We start from the raw sequence: 4,818 nt of genomic DNA, 5'->3' as shown, positions 1-4,818 counted from the left end.
AGAACAATAAGAGTGAAAATCAGATTGTGGCAAACGAATTTGAGCAACACATGAAGCCTAATAATAAACCATCTAATGTTGCTTCTGAAATTAAATTTAAAAGTGCATGTTTACTTGCCACCAAATCTGATATTGATGATCTAGATTTTAGCAAATCTATTTGCTATGCTTTTGTGTGCAAAGAGGCATTATTTTCATTCGAGGACGTGCCTTCCTCTTTGCCTATTGCTGTCACTAACATTTTGCAGGAGTTTGCTGACGTCTTTCCACAAGACATGCCACTAGGATTACCACCTATTCGAGGGATTGAGCATCAAATTGACTTAATTCCCGGTGCATCATTACCCAACCATGCGCCATACCATACCAATCCAGAGGAGACGAAGGAGATTATGTGTCAAGTACAGGAGCTGCTTGACAAAGGTTATATACATGAAACCTTAGTCCTTGTGTTGTTCCTATCATTTTAGTGCCGAAAAAGGATGGTACGTCGTGTATGTGTGTTGATTGCAGAGGCATTAATAATATTACTATTTGTTATCATCATCCTATTCCTAGGCTAGACGACATGCTTGATGAATTGAGTGGCTCTACAATATTCTCCAAAGTTGATTTGCATAGTGGATACCATCAAATTCGTATGAAATTTGGAGATGAATGGAAAACGGCATTTAAAACTAAGTTTGGTTTATATGAGTGGTTAGTCATGCCTTTTGGGTTAACTAATGCACCTAGTACTTTCATGAGACTAATGAACGAAGTTTTATGTGCTTTCATTGGACAATTTGTGGTAGTCTATTTTGATGAAATACTGATTTATAGCAAATCTTTGGAGGAACATTTGGAACATTTACGTGATGTTTTTATTGGTCTACGTGATACACATTTGTTTGGTAACCTTGGAAAGTGCACCTTTTGCATCGACCGAGTATCTTTTCTTGGCTATGTTGTTACTCCACAGGGAATTGAAGTTGATAAAGCCAAGATTGAAGCTATTGAGAGTTGGCCGCAGCCCAAAACGGTCACACAAGTGAGGAGTTTCCTTGGCCTCGCTGGTTTCTATAGGCGTTTTGTGAGAGATTTCAGCACCATTGTTGCACCTCTCAACGAGCTTACAAAGAAGGATGTTCCTTTTGTTTGGGGTACCGCACAGGAAGAAGCCTTCACGGTATTGAAAGATAAGTTGACACATGCTCCTTTATTCCAATTTCCTGATTTCCATAAGACTTTTGAGCTTGAATGTGATGCTAGTGGAATTGGATTAGGAGGTGTGTTATTACAAGATGGCAAACCCGTTGCATACTTTTTTGAAAATTTGAGTGGGCCTAGTATGAACTATTCTACTTATGATAAAGAATTATATGCTCTTGTTCGGACCTTAGAAACATGGCAACATTATTTATGGCCAAAGGGATTTGTTATACATTCTGATCATGAATCTTTGAAACACATTAAAAGTCAAGCAAAACTGAACCGTAGACATGCTAAATGGGTTGAATTCATTGAGACTTTCCCTTATGTCATTAAACACAAGAAGGGTAAAGAAAATGTTATTGCTGATGCATTGTCTCATCGTTATACTATGCTTTCACAACTTGACTTCAAAATATTTGGTTTGGAGACCATCAAAGATCAATATGTGCATGATGCTGAATTTAAAGATGTATTGCAGAATTGTAAGGAAGGGAGAACTTGGAACAAGTTCATTCTTAATGATGGATTTGTGTTTCGTGCTAACAAGCTACACATTCCAGCTAGCTCCGTTCGTCTTTTCTTGTTGCAGGAGGTGCATGGTGGAGGATTAATGGGACACTTTGGCGTCAAGAAGACGGAGGATATACTTGCTACACATTTCTTTTGGCCAAAGATGAGACGGGATGTTGAGCGTTTTGTTGCTCGCTGCACTACATGTCAAAAAGCTAAGTCACGACTCAATCCTCATGGTTTATATATGCCTTTGCCTGTACCTAGTGTTCCTTGGGAAGATATATCTATGGACTTTGTTTTATGTTTACCTCGAACAAAGAAGGGGAGGGATATCATATTTGTTGTCGTGGATAGGTTCTCGAAAATGGCACACTTTATACCATGTCATAAAAGCGATGATGTTATTAATGTTGCTGATTTGTTCTTTCGTGAAATTATTCGCTTGCACGGTGTGCCAAATACTATTGTTTCAGATCGTGATACTAAATTTCTTAGCCACTTTTGGAGATGTTTATGGGCAAAGTTGGGGACTAAACTGCTTTTTAGTACTACTTGTCACCCCCAAACTGATGGACAAACTGAAGTAGTCAATAGAACATTGTCTACTATGCTTAGGGCTGTTTTGAAGAATAACAAGAAAATGTGGGAAGAATTCTTGCCTCATATTGAATTTGCTTATAATCGTTCATTGAATTCTTCTACTAAGATGTGCCCTTTTGAAATTGTGTATGGTTTCCTACCTCGTGCACCTATTGATTTGTTGCCTCCTCCATCTTCGGAGAAGGTTAATTTTGATGCTAAAGAACGTGCTGAATTGATTTTAAAAATGCATGAGTTAACTAAGGAAAACATTGAGCGTATGAATGCTAAATATAAACTTGCTGGAGATAAGGGTAGAAAACATGTTGTGTTTGCACCTGGAGATCTTGTTTCGTTACATTTGTGTAAGGATAGATTTCCTAATTTGCGCAAATCAAAGCTAATGCCACGTGCTGATGGTCCTTTTAAGGTGTTAGATAAAATAAATGATAATGCATATAAACTAGAGATGCCTACAGATTTTGGGGTTAGTCCCACTTCTAACATTGCAGATTTGAAGCCTTATTTGGGTGAGGACGATGAACTTTCGTCGAGGACGACTTCATTTCAAGAAGGGGAGGATGATGAGGACATCAATACCATTGTTACACCCACAGCCCCTGCTGCTATACATACTGGACCAATTACTAGAGCTCGCGCACGCCAATTGAATTATCAGGTACTTTCATTTCTTGGTAAAGATTCTAATGTTCATGAGAATATGATGCTGCATAAATTGGATACATTTGTTTTTCTTACAAATGAAGGGCCTAGCTTGGACAAGAAAGATGAACCTTGGAGCAAGTTCAAGCATGGAGATGATGGCATGCGCAAGGGGAACAAGAACGGAGTTACAAGTGATGATTCCAGGACTCTGAAGCCACCATAATGAGTGCATGAAGCATGGGACGAAATATACAAGATGCCACTTCATAAATTTCGTCCAGAGGCTATTCTAGGTGCTGCGTCACCTTATTATTGGGCCAGTCCCATGTATTTTCGAAGTACTTAAGTATAGGCTGTTTTTAGAGTCTGTATGTGTGGGGAAACAAGAGTTAGGGTTGGTTTTGGACCCCTCCACCAAGGGCCACGAAATTCCCCCTCTCTCCTGCATATATACATCCCTTATGGCATCGTTTAGAATTTGGGTTTTGTTTAGACTAAAAGTTCGCCATAGCTGTAACTTCGCGTACTTCGTTTGTGTCCAACGACCAGACCAAGACGTTAAAGAACCCCACCTTGATCAGTAAAGCTTTCATCTTATATTCGCAATATCCAGATTGCAATCTCAGTTTCTTGCTTCTTCTTCATTTGCTAGCAGGAAACAGACCCTCGTGGTCAGGTTGATCGTGCTCCTACATTGTCAATAACCCTCCGAAGTTGGTTTAGCGATTGCTAAGGCGCGACGTCTCGCACGTTCGTAGTCGGATCGTCAAGGTCGACTCCCACAGAAAACGATAGCCACCATCTCATCGAAACATCGGGACACCTTTGCCTCTATCAGGTTCCATCCGCAAGGAGATCCGGCCGAGATTTCCACTATGGCCCCAAACGATGTGTGCAGGGTTCCCGAGTCAGCAAACAGACGTCTCGGTACAACGAGCCACTTGCCTACCACATCATAGCCCACCCCTAAGGTCAGCGCTTGCATGGCCTCTATCATACTACAAACACCAGAAACTACTTGCAACTCCTGGACAAAGGACAAAGCGATTAATAAGCCGAGAGGGTCCATTGGTTTCGGGCCCAACACGTGGTAGTAACTGTTCTTGGATCACAAACACGAGACTCAATTCCTGAGGATGGTTTCAATGAGACAACCCACCATATACTCCTACATGGCATCTCATCGCTACCTTTCCCAAATCGTGTTCACACACTTAGCTCCCAACAGTAGGACATGTTCACACCACTCCAATGCATCTCAGATGAATCATACCTGACGCAACTCTAAGCATAGCAGGCATAACAAGCAAGCATAAATGAGTAGGCACATCATGGCTCACACAACTCCTACTCATGCTAGTGGGTTTCAACTATTTACTGTGGCAGTGACAGGTCATGCAGAGGAAGGGGTTCAACTACCGCAGCATGTAACAGTTGAAACAGTTATGTCCTAATGCAGTAAAAGAGAGCAAGAGCGAGAGAGTGGGATTGTATCGGAATGGTCAATGGGAGTGATGAGGGCATCACTAACAAAGTTACACCCACAACCCCTACTGATAAATATACAGGACCAATTACTAGAGCTCGTGCACGCCAATTAAATTACTAGGTACTTTCGTTTCTTGGTAATGATTCTATTGTTCGTGAGAATATGATGCTTCCTAAATTGGTTACATTTTTCTTGCTTACAAATGAAGGGCCTAACTTGGACAAGAAGGATGATCATTGGAGCAAGATCAAGCATGGAGATGATGGCATGCGCAAGGGGAACAAGAACGGAGTTACAAGTGATGATTTTAGTACTTTGAAGCCACCATAATGAGTGTGTGAAGCCTTGGTCGAAATATACAAGATGACACTTCATAA

The sequence above is a fragment of the Triticum dicoccoides genome, chromosome 5A (genome assembly GCF_002162155.2).
Source record: "Triticum dicoccoides isolate Atlit2015 ecotype Zavitan chromosome 5A, WEW_v2.0, whole genome shotgun sequence".
NCBI classification, from domain to species: domain Eukaryota; kingdom Viridiplantae; phylum Streptophyta; class Magnoliopsida; order Poales; family Poaceae; genus Triticum; species Triticum dicoccoides.
This window is presented reverse-complemented; position numbering follows the sequence as displayed.